Genomic DNA, 18,428 nt, shown 5'->3' with positions numbered 1-18,428 from the left:
GGTTAAATTCGAGGTAAAAGGAGGAATTTCACAAGTAATTTTATTATTTCACTAATTTTCAATGTAAAGTCTGAAACTTCAGTCTCAATATAATATATAAATTGGGTCTGTCGGATACACTGTTTTTAATATTAACTTTTCCTGTGACGTGGGAATGTAGTTTGTAAGACATTGTATCTGATTTTTGCCAGATTTTATATGAAGTAAGATTAAAAATATTCACTTATAGTAAAATTCCTCAATTTCTAAGACGATTCATTTTAAAAATAAGAAAGATATGTTGGGGAAAAATTATCTGATTTGGGTGCTAAAAGGTCTAGATTTTTTTGGGGGGGCTCTTAATAAATACCTGTGAAATTATGACTTTTCTTTTCTTTGTAAAATAAGGGCAATGACAATAGTATTAAAAACCTTTTTAGATTTGTTAGTGGAAATTATCATATTTCTGGGCTTTCTCATTGAGGAGTCATAGACAAATATGTTTATCTGATTTACTCCTAATGTCCTGTGATCAAGTGTGCTGCTTTCTCTTATATTTTCTGGAAACTTGGCACTTCCAATTATTTAGAAGCATTATTTAGGTTAAGGTAGTTCTACTTTATATAATCTTGTTTTCACAAGCATATTTTTTGTTTGTTTGTTTTGTTTTTGGGCAGCACTCAGGGGTTACCCCTGGCTCTGTGCTCAGTAATTGCTCCTGGCAGACTCAGGGGACCATATGGGATGCAGGGATCAAACCTGGGTTTGTCTCCACTGGGGACAATATGGAATGCTGGGGATCGAATCCAAGCTTGTCCTTGGTCGGCCTCATGCAAGGCAAACCCTCTACTGCTGTGCTATTGCTTTGGCCTCTTATAAGCAAATTTTTAAGAATTGGAAATTATGGAATGCCTGAAAATTCTTTGTGAAGCATTTACAGATAATAACACAATTGGAGGTATGAGATGCATGCTGGAAACAGGAATGGAGGGAAGACAACACTGGTGATGGGAATGACCCTAATTCATTGTCACTATGTACCTTAAATATAACTATTAAAATTTTGTAATTAAAATTGGTCAAAATAAAAATTATTTAAAAAAGGTAATACACACAAATCATATAACAATTGGTTCAATAATATCCTTTTTCAACACTGTTTTAATACCTTGGTAAGTGGAATATTTTATTAGAATTTGTTAAAAATAGGAGTCAGGTCTTGCATAATTTTTTTTTTTTTTTTTTTTTTTTTTTTTTTGGTTTTTGGGCCACACCCATTTGACGCTCAGGGGTTACTCCTGGCTATGTGCTCAGAAATCGCCCCTGGCTTGGGGGGGACCATATGGGACGCCGGGGGATCGAACCGCGGTCCTTCCTTGGCTAGCGCTTGCAAGGCAGACACCTTACCTCCAGCGCCACCTACCCGGCCCCAGGTCTTGCATAATTTAAGTTTTCTTTAAAAATATGGTTTGAGCAGAATTATCGTACAGCAGATCATATAGCTTGTCTTGCATGTGGCTGACCTGGGTTCGATTCACCGATGAGTAATCCTTTAATGCAGATTCAGGAATACTTTCTGATCATAGCCAGATGTCATCCCCCAAAAAGAGATAAAATAAAATATAGTCTAAAAGCAGATGCTTTGTTTTCATTTTATGTTCAAAAATATATTACTAAATATAAAAATAAAAGTGCTTCACCCTAAATATTTAGTTACATCTTTCTAAGTGACTTATGAGCTAAGGATGTAAAATATCAAGAAATAAGGAAAATCCAATGCCTTATCAAAATATACATATTAAGGTATGATCATTAGCTGTGGAACATTATGACATTTCTTCTTTTAACATTATAATACTTTAAAAATGACCTTGCATTAAATATATTTAGTAGTTTCTTAATGGTCATTATCTAATTACTAAAGCAACTACATTCTCATTCTTTTATTTTTGAGCATGAATTTTACTCTCCAAATAGTAATCCTTCTTCTTTCTGCAGAATAGCTTAATTAATATTGCAAAATAAGGAATGAAGTAGATAAGCAATTCAAAGACCTGGGTTCTACTTGAAATATTAACCTCTCTATGCAAAAACTTTTCAATTCTGTCAACACTCCTACTTCCAAAATGTTGTTTTTGAAATAAGATTATTTGAGGGTTCTTTCTCCTGATATAGTCTGTAATTTTATTAGCCAAATTAAACAGAAATCCATGTAAAATAAGGCAATTGTATCAATATTAAAGGTAATGTGTTTAAGTTACCTTAATATTTCTTTTAATCTTATTAGCATGGAAAACTTTTTTTCTATTTGATCTATGTAGATAATTACTTGAATTCCAGGATTATTTTATAACAAAACTTCCATGTTATTTCATTATTACTCTACTCCATAGATTACACAGTCCTAGATTAAGATTCTTTGTCGTTTCAAATGATATTCTGAATCCATTAACTCCTCTGGAGCTGGCAGCAACTTTTAAAATTAAAACTCTGACTCGATTGTGAAAGTTTACTTGATTCTGATGCCTATTTTTATTGCATTTTGAATGTAAGTTTTTTGTTTGTTTGTTTGTTTTTTTTTTGGGCCACACCCAGCGTTGTTCAGGGGTTACTCCTGGCTGTCTGCTCAGAAATAGCTCCTGGCAGGCACGGGGAACCATATGGGACACCGGGATTCGAACCAACCACCTTTGGTCCTGGATCGGGTGCTTGCAAGGCAAACACCACTGTGCTATCTCTCCGGGCCCCGAATGTAAGTTTTATGCCCATTCATTGGACCCAGGGGGAGGATTCTATGACTTTTTCTTAAAATAGTTGTTTCCTTTCCTTTATTTCTTTTAAGAATCATGGAAAAATTGTTTAGAACATCAAATTTATTTTTCAACAATTTCTGGCATGGAAAAAAATTGGAATTGAGCATGTATTGAACATTAACAAATGGAGGGGGGATATATATGAATATGAATAATTTGATGCAACTGTTATTTTTTAAATTGTAGTAAAATAAACATAAATTTATCAAGATTTTGTTATATATTTTATGACATAAAGATGTTCACATTGTGTGTAACTATAAACTCCATCTAACTCCCACATATTTAACCTTTCCAAACTTAATTCTAAACCTACCAAACAATAAATTTCCATTTTCCTATCTAACTCCCTTAAGTAAAAAGAAAACTATTTTCTTTCCTGTTGAGTTTAACCTATGTACTTTTTATAGGTGAAACCATAAAGGATTTATCCTTTTACAAGTGTTTCAATTAGTATGTCTTCAGTTTTATGTTTTAGTATGTGTTGTAATTTCATCTTTCCTTCCTTTCTTTTTCTGTATCTTTCTCTCTTTTTTGTTTCTTACTTCCTTTTTCTGTTTCTTCCTTCCTTCCTTCCTTTCTTTTTCTGTCCCTTTCTTTCTTTCTTTCTTTCTTTCTTTCTTTCTTTCTTTCTTTCTTTCTTTCTTTCTTTCTTTCTTTCTTTCTTTCTTTCTTTCTTTCTTTCTTTCTTTCTTTCTTTCTTTCTTTCTTTCTTTCTTTCTTTCTTTCTTTCTTTCTTTCTTTCTTTCTTTCTTTCTTTCTTTCTTTCTTTCTTTCTTTCTTTCTTTCTTTCTTTCTTTCTTTCCTTCCTTCCTTCTTTTCTTTCTTTTTTCTTTATTTTCTTCCTTCCTTTTCTTTCCTTCTGTCTTTCCTTCCTTCCTTTTTTTCCTTCTCTTTCCTTCCTTTTCTTCCTTCCTTCCTTCCTTCCTTCCTTCCTTCCTTCCTTCCTTCCTTCCTTCCTTCCTTCCTTCCTTCCTTCCTTCCTTCCTTCCTTCCTTCCTTCCTTTCTTTCTTTCTTTCTTTCTTTCTTTCTTCTTTCTTCCTTCCTTCCTTCCTTCCTTCCTTCCTTCCTTCCTTCCTTCTTTCTTTCTTTCTTTCTTTCTTTCTTTCTTTCTTTCTTTCTTTCTTTCTTTCTTTCTTTCTTTCTTTCTTTCTTTCTTTCTTTCTTTCTTTCTTTCTTTCTTTCTTTCTTTCTTTCTTTCTTTCTTTCTTCCTTCCTTCCTTCCTTCCTTCCTTCCTTCCTTCCTTCCTTCCTTTCTTTCTTTCTTTCTTTCTTTCTTTCTTTCTTTCTTTCTTTCTTTCTTTCTTTCTTTCTTTCTTTCTTTCTTTCTTTCTTTCTTTCTTTCTTTCTTTCTTTCTTTCTTTCTTTCTTTCTTTCTTTCTTTCTTCTTTCTTTCTTTCTTATGAAGATACCTAATTTCCTACTTTTTTTTTCCACCATAAAGATTATGGAACTTTTATTCTTTTATTTTTTTTATCCCCCCATTCACAACACAGTCCAGGCAAAGGACCTGGTTTGAGGTGTATATGGGAAGCATTTACTGTACCTCCTCTTTCTATACAGTCAATGTAAAGAACACAGCCTGTGGTAAGCACTGGGAGGCCTTAATTTTCTACTTTTAATTATCTGAATTATGTACCCAGAAATGTAAATAATCAATTTTATGGTAATTCTATTTAAGTTTTTGAGGATCTATATATTATATTTTACATTTCTATAAACATTGTACAAGACTGTCATCATTTAAATTACTCTTTTCTTTCCCACATTATACTATTTTTCTCTCAAAGTTTATCAGTAATCACTTACTTTAAGAAAAATAATTTGATTCATCAGTGAGTTTCATTAAAGAGACTTACAAAAAATAAGAAGGTAAATTGAACCCAAGAATCAATACAAACCTACTATTATTTTCATGGGCTCAAACACTTAAATACCTAGATCTCAGACATCTTTGAAAGGGAAATAATATAAAAAGAAAAGTTTAATAAGGAGTTTTATTAAGGTTACCAGTTTGTTTAGCAACATGTGTCTTTTAGTAATTTATATCACAATGCTTTCAAAATCATGTATAGTTATATTTTTAACATTTATGTATATTTATTATGTATGTATGCACATGTCTTTGTTTTCTCAACAAATGTTAAAATACTCATGTGAAGTGTTTGTGATTTTCTACTGCCAAAAAAACATTATATCATCAAATGTTATTTTATTTAGATGTTAGACTTAGACGGAACTTAAGAGACATCTAGTTTAGCCCACTCATTTAAAATGGAAAAATTAAGAGCAGAATAGGTTTTGTGATGAAAGCTCAAATTTAAATTTCTATAAATTAAGTTCAATTTTGCTTCTATAAAATTCATCTGTTGGATTATTAAGCATTTTGATAATTATTTTTAATACTAACACATGACACCTGATATGTATGATTCCACAGAGCTCTTGTGTCATTCATTTAATGAAGTGGGAAAAATAAAATTTGTACAAAACTATGCAAGTATATATGGTTTTTATTTAATTCATATCAGTATTAATCTGTATCAGATTTATTGTACTGATGAAGTTATTCCATGAGAAACTTGCCTTGGAATTAGTAAGTATAAATGCAATGATTATAACCTTGAACTTTTCCTTGCATGGGAATTGCTATGGGTGCAGCCTACATAAAAAGATGGGTCATAGGGTCAGATTTCTAGAAGATTTTGGGAAAGCTGCTGTGACATAGAATAAGAATAGCTTTAGAATGAATGACCGAGGCAATTTAGTTGAAAGTTTTTAGGTTTAACTGCTGCTCTAAATGTGATCAATTTCAAGAGTTAAACAAGGAAATTGTATGTTTTTTGCCTATGAACTGTGTCTTTAACTTTTATTTTTGGGGAAGCATTTAATCACTTTATTGAGTTAGCAATAGAAGATAAAGTGGAGAAAGAAAGTGCATATAGAATGACAAATTTAAAATAAGAGTAAAACACATATTGCATGGAGGTAAGGCATTTGCCTTGCATGCAGACGGATGGTGGTTCGAATCCCGACATCCCATATGGTCCTCCGAGCCTGCTAGGAGCAATTGATAAGCATAGAGCCAGGAGTAACCCCTGAGCACTGCCAGGTGTGAGAAAGAAAGAAAGAAAAGAAAGAAAGAAAGAAAGAAAGAAAGAAAGAAAGAAAGAAAGAAAGAAAGAAAGAAAGAAAGAAAGAAAGAAAGAAAGAAAGAAAGAAAGAAAGAAAGAAAGAAAGAAAGAAAGAAAGAAGAAAGAAAGAAAGAAAGAAAGAAAGAAAGAAGAAAGAAAGAAAGAAAGAAAGAAAGAAAGAAAGAAAGAAAGAAAGAAAGAAAGAAAGAAAGAAAGAAAGAAAGAAAGAAAGAAAAAGAAAGAAAGAAAGAAAGAAAGAAAGAAAGAAAAAGAAAGAAAGAAAGAAAGAAAGAGAGAGAGAGAAAGAAAGAAAGAAAGAGAAAGAAAGAAAGAAAGAAAGAAAGAAAGAGAGAGAGAGAAAGAAAGAAAGAAAGAGAGAGAGAGAGAAAGAAAGAAAGAGAGAGAGAAAGAAAGAAAGAGAGAAAGAGAAAGAGAGAAAGAGAGAAAGAGAGAAGAAAGAAAGAGAAAGAAAGAAAGAAAGCAGAAAGAAAGAAAAAGAAGAAAGGAAGGAAGGAGAAAGAAAGAAGGAAGGAAGGAAGGAAGGAAGGAAAGAAAGAATGAATGAAAGAAGGAAGGAAGGAAGGAAAGAAAGAAAGAATGAATGAAAGAAGAAAGAAAGAACAAAAGAAGGAAAGAAAGAATGAAAGAAATAAGGAAAGAAAGAAAATATTGATGGTTAGTTTAGAAGTCCATAATTGATTATAATAAAGCTAATACTTTTCCATTCAAATAATTTCTCTTTAAGTAATAGCTAATAACTGTGTTTGCTTAGAAATACTAAAATAAACCTGAATCCCACTGGACGTGGAGAAAATAAAATCCAGGTAAAAGTTTGAAAGGTTGCAAAAAGCCTACAGTGCGGAAAGGGAAGAAAGTATCCTCCATAGTGACTTCTGCTCCTCAATTTGTTCATTCCTATGATCATGCCAATTGTGAAGTTGAACTTAAGAACAAGAGGACTGAAGAGATGAGGATGAAGCAGCAGGCTGCCTGGGTACAAGAGAAATACCATCATAGAACCATTGATAGTTACTGTCAACATATTATGAGATGCCAAGAGGAGTTTGAACAAAAGGATGAAGTTATACAGGAATTAAATATGTTTCCTCAGCTGAATGATGAGACTTTAAGGAAGTCTTATGACAGAGAGTTCTGTAAGGTGGTGTCATACTTTGATGTGATTCTGGAAGTTCTGGATGCTAGAGACCCATTCGGTTGTAGGCATTTTCAAATGGAGGAAGCTGTCCTGCAGGCAGAAGGCAACAAGAAACTGGTCCTGGCCTTGAACAAGATTGATCTGGTCCCCAAGGAAATTGTGGATAAGTATCTGGAATATCTTCAAAATGAGCTACCAACTGTGGCTTTCAAGGCCAGTACACAGCATCAAGTCCAGTACACAGCATCAAGTAAAAAACTTGAATCAATTCAGTGTGGATCAGGCTTCTGAGTCACTATTGAAAAGCAAAACTTACTTTGGAGTTGAAAATCTCATGAGAGTCCTGGGAAATTTGGGGAAGTGCATAGCCATATCTGTGTGGGTGTTGTTCTCAACATTGTTGAAAAGGCAGCCTGATCACTAATTTGAAACAAATTGTGCATGCAATGTGGAGCTGTTCCTGTGGTTACCAAATTTATGCAGGAGGTGTATCTGGACAAATTCATCAGGTTACTAGATTCCCCAGGCATTGTTCCAGGACCCACTTCAGAGGTGGGTACCATCTTGTGCAATTGCATACAGGTGCCGAAGCGTGCAGACCCTGTGACCCCAGTGGGAATCATCCTGTATCACTGTAATGTGGATGAGATTTCCAACTACTGTGACATCTCTGGGTTCCAGACCACTGAGAACTTTCTGACTGCAGTGGCCCACTGCTTGGGGAAGAAGAAGGGAAACACACAATTTGGATCAGGCAGCCGAAGCTGTATTGCCTACTGGGTGAATGGGAAGATCAGCTTCTTCATACCTCTACCTCCTACCCACACTCTGCCCTCCCATCTCAGTTCTAAGAATGTTAAGGAAATGAGTGAGGTGTCTGACATTGAGGATACTAAAAAGGCCAACAAAGATACCATGGAATGTTTGGCCACTGGAGAGTCTGAGGAGCTATTAGATGGCATTGACCCTCTCAGAATGGATACCAAGTGGTTCCATTCACCTCTGGCAGGTGACATAAAAAAATAAAACAAACATGTATAATCAGTGTTCAGGAATTACTCCTGGATCTGTGCTCAAGGATCACTCCTGGCAGGGTTGTGGTGTCATTGACATTGAGAGAGATAATTGTCATGGAATTTAGTGTCATATTTGTGTAGAAGTTTGGTGTATCTGTTGATCTTTCTTTCCTTAAAGTAGACCTTTCAGCTTTTCTTTTAGGGCTGGTTTTGATTCTGTAAAGTTTCTGAGCTGTTGTTTATCCATAAAGCCATGTATACTTCCTTCAGACCTGAAAGTGAGTCTGGCTGGGTGTAATATTCTAGGGGAAGGATTTATTTCATTGAGTTTTGTCACTATATCCCACCATTGTCTTCTGACCTTGAGGGTTTCTTGTGACAGGTCTGCTGTAAACCTTAAGAATGCTCCTTTGAATGTAATTTCCCTTTCTGATTTTGCTGCTTTCGTATTCTACCCCAATCTGTGGGATTCATCATTGTGACTAAGATGTGTCTTGGGATGCTTTTCTTTGGGTCTCTTTTAGGTGGTACTCTTCTGGCATGCAGGATTTGGTCGCATGCAGTGTTTATCTCTATAATGATGTTTCTCTGTAATGATGTTCTACCAGTGGTCCTCAAACTATGGTCCACGGGCCACATATTGTATTTGTATCTGTTTTGTTTCTTCATTGCAAAATAAGATATATGCAGTGTGCATAAGAATTCGTTCATAAGTTTTGTTTTTACTATAGTCAGACCCTCCAATGGTCTGAGGGACAGTGAACTGGCCCCTGTTTAAAAAGTTTGAGGACCCCTGTCATAATCTAGACTTTTTGATTCTTTCTGGGTTTCTGGGACTCCAATGGTACTTATGTTGTTTCTGTTGAATTTATTGAACATTTCTATTTCCATCTGTTCAAAATCTTTGAGTATTTTTCCTATTGTCTGATCATTTGCTTTGACACTCTTTTCCAATCTCTTCTGCTGTATGGAGTTATTCTGCATCTCATCTTCCAGCTCACTAGTTCTGTCTTCAGCTGACGTTACTCTATTGGAAAGGCTTTCCATAGAGGTTTTCATTTCCTCTACTGCATTTTCAGTCCCATTATTTTAGTTTGGAGTTTCCTATTTTTCTGTATTTGTGGTCTGTTCAGATTGATCTATGCTTTCTTTGAGTTCTATGAACATCCTCCATATTTTTTTTCTAAACTCCTTATCTGAGAGGTTCATTCGGTAGTTGGCAGTTTTTGGGTCACCAGAGCTGCCATCTTCATCCTCTATGTGTGCTGTTGTTCTGCATTGTTTCCCCAATGTAAGTATGATTCTTACTCTGTGTTGCAATGGGGTTCATGTCCTATAAGAAGTGCCTCCGCTTAGCTCCAAAGCAAAACCAGGTGTGGCTTTTTAAAAAAGTCCCCTGTAGCCCAAAGCCAGACAGGAATTAGCCCCGGTCCTTGTGGGCAGAGGCACTCCTACCTGAGGTTAGGCACTTGAGAACTGATTTTGCTGTGTTCTTTGATTGTCACATGGGATCCAGGCTTGCACACCATACCCAAGGAACAAACCCAGAATTAAGAGCTTACTGGATATTGTGCCAGTTTGAAACATTTACATAAGGGGTGACATAAAAGCAATGTGGACTACTACCCTAGGAATAACGACATGGATGACTACATTGTGGATTGCTGCCCAATGCTGCAGAGGATCATGACATTGACCCCTTGCTGCAGGGCCTTGCTGCTCTGAAGAATAAGAAAAAAAGTCAGAAGCATTTCGATAAACTTGGCAGCAAGCTGTCTGATTCCATGATGTCTGCTCTCAATCTCTCAGGCAACACGGATGACAATGCTGGTGACCAATCAACTGATTGTCTCACCTCTTCCCCACTCTTAGTTCCAGTTCCAGTGAGGATGGGGAAAGACAGATGAAATGAAATAGTTGTATTTCCATGAATCAAAAGCATATTAAAAGAAACTTGCCCTTCAGCTTTTTTTTTATTGTCCAGAAAATAAGATTCCTACATGCAATAATTGGCAACCTTTTAACTTAATCCTTGCTCTGCTCTACCAGAGAAATAAAAAATTGTCAGCAGATCCCTGAAGAAAAAATACTAAAATACTAAAAGGATTCTCAGAATATTAGAAACAATATCTGATATTGGACTGGAGAGATAGTTTTGTGGGCAGTGACTTTGCCTTTCAATTTGCTTACCAGAGTTTAATCCCAAACACCTCAGATGGCCCCCAGGGCCCACCGGAGTGATCCTGAGTGCAGAGCTAGGGAAGAGCCATATCTAGATATGTTCTTAGAAGGAAACTGTAGTAAACAAAAAATTATGCTTAATATTACCATATCCTGAAAAAGGTAAAGACATCTATAAAACTTTGCCAACAGGAACTGTCTTAAACTGATTTTTAAAAATTTCTGATTCTCAACAATCTCCATATGTAAGTATTTTCAGTTTCTGGTTTCTAAAAGTAGAAAGGCAGTGTCCAACACATTTTCCCACAAGAATAATGTTTGAGTAAATAAACTAAGTCAATCATGATGTACCAATAAAAGATGACAAAGTTTTTTGCAAAAATTGTAAGATTTTATTTGTCAAGATTATATTTTGAAGATAATGTTTATCTTTAACAATATTTTCTTTGAGCATTTTATTATGTTTTTGCCTTTGTTTTTCTAATTTCTAAATTTTATATTTTTTGTGTCACTATTTTTATTAGATTTATTGCCTCTTATAAAAAAATGGGTTAATTTTTGCTACTAAGCAAGAATTATAAGTAAATTGACCAGAGTCTCATTTGCCCAAACATCCTTAGTATTGAGTACCTGTAGTCATGTACCAAATTTCTCTTGATTCTTCCATGCTTAAATCTCTTTTTTTTTTTTTTTTTTTGGTTTTTGGGCCACACCCGGTAACGCTCAGGGGTTACTCCTGGCTATGTGCTCAGAAGTTGCTCCTGGCTTGGGGGACCATATGGGACACTGGGGGATCGAACCGCGGTCCGTTCAAGGCTAGCGCAGGCAAGGCAGGCACCTTACCTTTAGCGCCACCGCCCGGCCCCAATCTCTTGCTCTTTTTGTTACTCTCTTAATATTTTTAAAGTAGACATTATGTAAATTTCAGTTTAAAGTGCTTCAGTATTATGTTTTATGTCTCTTTCTTCTAGCTATTTTAAGTTCCTATTGAAAAATTAAAAAAGTATATACTTACACTATAGAATTCTTTTTAGTAAGGTTATTCTCTTTAGTATTCGATGACTATGGTTAGTATTGGTAGAACTAGGCTATCCTACATAGACCAGCAACTCTTAGGAAACATCTGAGCTATACCTGGTTATGCTTACAAATTTGGTTCTTGAACATTACATATATACTTTATATTTGAGTTATCTCCCTGTACCCTACAATATAATTTTTAAAAGATATACAATGTATTAAATTAATTATACATATATAAGTGATTACCACAGCCAAACTCTAGTTAATAAGCATTCTTCACTTTAATTTTTTCTCTATGTGGTATAAACATATACATAGCAAATCTTATTTAAAATCTACTAATCTGGGGCCAGAGTGATAGTGCAGCAGTAGGGTGTTTGCCTTGCATGTAGCTAACCCAGGACGAACCATCGTTCGATCCCCCACATGTACTATATGGTCCCCCAAGCCAGGAGCAATTTCTGAGTGCATAGCTAGGAGTAACCCCTGAGTGTCACCAGATGTGGTCCAAAATTAAAAAGAAAGAAAAAAAGAAAAAATCTACTAATAGATGAGAAATAGACTACATGGGTAAAGTGCTGATCTGCATGTGGTTGACCCAGGTTTGATCCATGGTACCACATATGGTCGCTTAGCACTACCAGAAGTGATCACTGAGTACAGAACAAGGAGTTAACCCAGAGCATTGCTCGTTGGGTGTGACACAAAAACCAAACTAAACCAACAAAAACCACAAATAAATGCACAAGTGGAATATGCTGTGCTGTGAATACATCCTCAGAAATAAATCATCTCATAGCTTAAAAATATAGTCTTTCTTTTGTGTAATTTTGAAAGTCATGCTTGATTAATGTTCACATTGAAATGTGTTTTTAGTTTAGGACTACCATCATTATTTATATGAATAGTATAATAGTCTCTACTAATTCAGGCTCACACAGAAGTAGAAGAAAATATCCAGGGAAAGGTAGTACTATGGGACTATTTGTTAGACTTTTAAAATATTCAGGGATAAATTAGAATAATTAAGGATTATCCTTAAAATTGTCATTTTCAAAATATTCCATTAGCTTTAACAACTATAGAAAGGGGTATGCTAAATATTTCATTTATTATATGCTGCATAAAGTTGATGATTAAAATTTGATAAATAGTTCAATTTAGAGACAAAATCATTTTTATTTCTGTATGTATAGCAGAATTCACTGGAACTTTTATAGCTTTAAATGAAAGGTTTTTTTAACCAAAGAATTTCTAATAGAATACATCCCAAAACTAACAGCAACTATACATTTCTTTTTTTGTTTTGTTTTGTTTTTTAGGCCACACCCTGTGACACTCAGAGGTTACTCCTGGCTATGTGCTAAGAAATTGCTTTTGGCATGGGGGATCATATGGGATGCTGGGGGATCAAACTGTGGTCCATCCTGGATCAGCAGCGTATAAGGCTAACACTCTACTGCTGCACTATAGCTCTGCCCTCATCAACTATATATTTCTAAAATTACATATAAGGAAAACAAATAAAACAAAAACATTTTTGTTGTAGAAGAAAACTGGTTTTTTTTTAGAATATATGAAAGGCCAGAGGAAAAGTGGTAGGAAAAAGACGGAGTGAGAGAGATCCATAAAATAACAAAAGAGACATTTTACATTTAATGTTGAGATGCCTCCACTAATTCTTCAAGTTCTTTGAAAGAACTTCAATATAGGAAAGCAAAGTAAAATACTATTTCCCCTCCCCCACTGGTTACTACTTTTCCTTGGCAACTTCTTATCTTTTCTTGATTAGGATTTCTAAGCTTTCATAATTTAAAAATCTAAATCCCCAAACTGTTTATACAGTTTTCTAAATAAAAAAATCTTGCTCTAAAAAAAATCTTGCTCTTTGTTTTATCATGAACCTATTTTACTTTCTTTGAATTGGAGTAATTTTAATCCTTTATTGTCTAATTTTCTTTGAATTCATGTCCCTACTGTTCCTAATGCCTCACTTAAAGCTCCTTAATGTACGACTGTGTTTACTGTATTAAGGAAATGCTGAGTCTAAAATGGAATTAGTAGGAACTAGGAAGAATTTGTTTCTCTTATTTAAATTTTGAAGACTTGATTGACATATTATTAAAATCTGTTTTAGATTCCTTCTTTTTTGTTTGTTTGTTTGGGGGCCACACCCGGTGACGCTTAGGGGTTACTCCTGGCTATATGCTTAGATATCTCTCCTGGTTTGGGGGACCATATGGGATGTTGGGGATCAAACTGATGTTGGTCCTTAGGCTAATGCGGGCAAGGCACCGCTTGCACCATCGACCCAGCCCTTAGATTCTTTCTGGTGTTCTTGTTTAACTTCCCATCAATTACTATACACTTTTTTTTTTTAGGCCACACCCGGCATTGCTCAGGGGCTACTCCTGGTCCTGCATTCAGAATTCACTCCCGGCAGGCACAGGGGACCATATGGGATGCCGGGATTTGAACCACCATCTGTCCAGGTCAGTCATGTGCAAGGCAAATGACCTACCTCTATGCTATCTCTCCGGCCCCAATTATTATACACTTCTTAAAGCAAAAAGTCACATTGGAGCATTAGCACAAGTAGCTAAAATGTTTATTGTAGTGAGTTGGGATGAAAATATTTTAGAAAAATAAAGTGTTTTCTTTGTTCAATTGTGCTTTTGTAAAAATTAAAAAATCACCTATAAATATGAGTCAATAGCATTTATTTTGGGAAAGAATAAATAAAGTAGTCAAAACATTTTGTATCTTTGAAAGAAATGGAAAATAATGTTGTATTTATAGTCAAGATAGAATTTCTTTTCAGTTCTGCTAAAGTTTACAATTCATTTATCTATCCACTCCACAACAGATTTTGTTTTTTATATATACTGGCTTCTAGCAAAAGTATGGTGATGCTGAGAGGTTTTTAAGATTGTGTTTTTATTCTTAAGAACGTTCTTAATAAATGATAAGTATAGACCATGCATAAATGCAATTAAGTGGCTAAAACATATACAACTTGTTCAAGGAATATATTTCTATCTACTTTGTTTTTAGTGTGTGGAATATTCTGGTGTTTTCCATCACAATAATTGCATCTAAGAATGATGATTCATGATTTTTAAACATTATTTCATGGTTTAGCTAACATTAAGAGATTTGGAGGCTCAAATTACGTCAATGGTATTTAGAGTTTTTTTTTCCAGGTTTCATAGTTTTTATTTTGTTTTGTTTGTTTTTTTTTGTTTTGTTTTGCTTTTTGGACTACATCCTGTGATGCTCAGGGTTTACTCCTGGCTATGCACGCAGAAATTGCTTCTGGCTCAGGGGACCATATGAGATGCTGGGGATCAAACTAAGGTCTGTCTAGATCAGCTGCATTCATGGCAAATGCCCTACCACTGTGCTATCTCTCTGGCCCCAAGGTTTTATAGTTTTTGTTGATGTTTGGGTATGTAAAGAACAAAATTTAAAATTACAAAATGAACACAATATCTCAGTTCTCTTTGGAACATGAAAGATGAGAATTGGCTGTTTAAACTCATCTAGCTGGCTTGATTAGATTTTTAATTTAGACTAGGTTAGATTTTTTTGTTGTTATATTATTTTTTTTTAATTTTTATTTTGATCATAGTGGCTTACATATTGTTGACAATAATATTTTAGGTACATATCTACATAAAATCAGGGGGGATTCCCATCACCAAATTGTCCTCCCTACACCTCCGTTTCTGTCCTACCTCCCATTTCCTTTTCCCTCACCCCAGGGCGGCTAGAATATGTGGTCCCCTCTGTATCCAACCCACTACTTAGTAGTCTTGATATTTAAAGTTTTTAAAGAGTGATTTCCTTACTTTGCTTATGTCTATGGCCTTTGCAATGATCATTTATAAATGACAATGGCTGCATTTCTGGGTCTGTAGCCTTACGCAAACATGCCTCAACATTATGTTCAAGGCTTGAGGCTTGAGATCACAAAAATGATCATTACTGTGAAGGACATTATGATATCTGGAGACCTTTTCACTATTGTCATGTATACAGCTCTGATTTTCTTCACTATTACTAAATGGTTAAAGTCATTCTTCCTGATCTTGGTATACTCATCATCTCCATACAAACTTTCTCTTAGCATGAAAAATTGATTGATTATTGAGAGTCATCTAGAGAAAAAGTTGCATTTTTATAGATGTAAAGATTGGACACATGGTCCAAGTTAAACTTTTGTGTTTCAGAAAAGTGCAGTACCATAGAAAGGCTGAACTTCCTCTCAAACTAAAGTCTCTGAACTTATTAAAAATAAAGGCATATAACTCCACTTCTCATAACCATCATCATTGCCTCTTTTATGTTTTCTTTAGATGTTTGTCTCTTGTAAACTAATGCAACTGCTTAATTTTGTTGATAATAATATGATAAAGTTTGACTCAGTGCTTAAACTTTTTTAAGAAGTAGCCTTAAAATTTTATCTTACTCAGAAAAATCAAAGTGTCATAACAGACTATTATAAACAAATTAGGGCATTGAATTAGAGAGTTTAGGAGAAAAAGACAAATTCCTTGAATCATATACTTTATCAAGAGTAAATATAAAATTTTAACAGAATAATTTCTGTTATTAAAATTTGAAGAATAGTACAATTTCCCCTCAAATAACAGTCCAGGTCTATGTGATTCATTACAGAACTATCACAACCCCTTAGAAAAGAACCATTCTCTCTCCCCAATTTTTGCTACTCCATACCATGCACAAAAGTTAATTCAAAGTATGATAATAACCTTAATATTATACATAGATACATAAAATTCATTGAGCAAAACATGGGCAGAATACATCATAATGTCCACTTTGGAGGGATATTCAATTATTTTGCCTCAAATGCCAAAGATGGAAAATGAAAAAATAAACAAGTTGGAATTTCAAACAAAAAATATATTTAAGGGGCGGGAGAGATAGCATGGAAATAGAGCATTTGCCCTGCATGCAGAAGGACGGTGGTTCGAGTTCCAGCATCCCATATGGTCCCCCATGCCTGCTAGGAATGATTTTTTTTTAAATAATATCTTTATGTAAACACTTTGGTTACAAACGTGATTGTGATTAGATTTCAGTCATGTAAAGAACACCCTCCTTCACCAGTGCAACATTCCCACCACCAATGTCCCAAATCTCCCTCCATCCCACCCCACCCCCACCTGTACTCTAGACAGGCTTTCCAGTTCCCTCATTTATTCACACGGTTATGATAGTTTTCAGGGTAATTATTTCTCTAACTGCACTCACCATTATTTGTGGTGAGCTTCATGAAGTGAGCTGGAAGTTCCAGCCTTCCTATCTTTGTCTCAGAGGATTGTTGCAAAAATGTCTTTCATTTTTCTTAAAACCCATAGATGAGTGAGACCATTCTGCATCTATCTCTCTCCCTCTGACTTATTTCACTCAGCATGATAGATTCCATGTACATCCATGTATAGGAAAATTTCATGACTTCATCTCTCCTGACAGTTGCATAATATTCCATTGTGTATATGTACCACAGTTTCTTTAGCCAGTCATTTGTTAAAGGGCAGATTGGTTATTTTCAGAGTCTGACTATTGTGAATAGTGCTGCAATAAATATAGGTGTGAGGAAGGGGTTTTTGTATTGTATTCTTGTGTTGCTAGGGTATATCCCTAGGAGTGGTATAGCTGGATCAAATGGAAGTTCAATTTCCAGTTTTTGGAGGAATCTCCATATTGCTGTCCATAAAGGTTGGACTAGACAGCATTCCCACCAGCAGTCCGTAAGATTTCCTTTCTCTCCACATCCCCTCCAGCACTGATTGTTCTCATTCTTTGTGATGTGTGCCAATCTCTATGGTGTGAGATGGTATCTCATAGTTGCTTTGATTTACATCTCCCTGATGATTAGTGATGAGGAGCATTTTTTTATGTGCCTTTTGGCCATTTGTATTTCTTCTTTTTTTTTTTTTTTTTTTTTTGGTTTTTGGTTTTTGGGTCACACCCGGCGGTGGTCAGGGGTTAACTCCTGGCTGTCTCTCAGAAATAGCTCCTGGTAGGCACGGGGGACCATATGGGACACCAGGATTCGAACCAACCACCTTTGGTCCTGGATAGGTTGCTTGCAAGGCAAACGCTGCTGTGCTATCTCTCCGGGCCCTGTATTTCTTCTTTATCAAAGTGTCTGTCCATTTCTTCTCCCTATTTTTTGATGGGATTAGATGTTTTTTTTTGTAAAGTTCTGTCAGTGCCCTGTATATTTTGGATAATAGCCCCTTATCTGATGGGTGTTGGGTGAATAGTTTCTCCCACTTGGTGGGTGACTCTTGTATCCTGGGCACTATTTCCCTTGAGATGCAGAAACTCCTCAGCTTAATGTATTCCTATCTGTTTATCTCTGCTTTCACTTGTTTGGAAAGTGCAGTTTTCTCCTTGAAGATGTCTTTAGTCTCAATGTCATGGAATGTTTTACCTATGTGTTGTTTTGTATATCTTATGGTATCAGGTCTGATATCAAGGTCTTTAATCCATTTGTATTTTACCTTCATACATGATGTTAACTGGGGGTCTATGTTTGCTTTTTTGCAAGTGGCTGACCAGTTCTGCCAACACCACTTGTTGAAGAGGCTTTTCATGCTCCACTTAGGATTTCTTGCTGCCAGGAACAATTTCTGAGCATAGAGCCAGGAGTAACCCCTGAGCACTGCTGGGTGTGAACAAAAAAACAACAGCAACAAAAAATTTTAATAAACCTATGACCAAAGCAAAAATAAACCCCTACTAATTGAGAAAAAATAACACATACATTACTTTACAAATAGCTGATAAAAAATATATATAAAGCACTACAAAACTGGGGCTGGAGCAATAGCACAACCAGTAGGGCTTTTGCTTTGCATGTGACCAACCTGTGTTCAATTTCCAGCAACCCATACGGTCCTCCAAATCTTGCCAGGAGTGATTTCTAAGCACAAGCCAGGAGTACCACTGAGTATCACTGAGTGTGGCAACTCAACAAACCAACAAACCAAACAACCAAACAAAACAACAATAGTGCTGAACTAGGAATAAAGCCTGAGCACTATAGTGTATGACACAGAAGCAAACAAACAAAACCCAAACAAACCT

General features: G+C 35.3%; 1 non-coding gene and 1 pseudogene across 1 annotated transcript; one reads left to right on the top strand and one right to left on the bottom strand.

Moving 5' to 3' along the window:
• The first annotated feature begins 882 nt into the window (after window positions 1–882).
• Window positions 883–10,006, top strand: LOC126001885 (guanine nucleotide-binding protein-like 3-like protein; annotated as a pseudogene).
• Window positions 4,265–4,397, bottom strand: LOC126031285 (small nucleolar RNA SNORA51). Its single transcript, XR_007503268.1, has one exon. It is a non-coding gene; the product is annotated as a small nucleolar RNA SNORA51 (small nucleolar RNA).
• Window positions 10,007–18,428: the final 8,422 nt, after the last annotated feature.

This window comes from Suncus etruscus, chromosome 1, assembly GCF_024139225.1.
Source record: "Suncus etruscus isolate mSunEtr1 chromosome 1, mSunEtr1.pri.cur, whole genome shotgun sequence".
In the NCBI taxonomy this organism is placed as follows: Eukaryota; Metazoa; Chordata; class Mammalia; order Eulipotyphla; family Soricidae; genus Suncus; species Suncus etruscus.
This window is presented reverse-complemented; position numbering and strand designations above follow the sequence as displayed.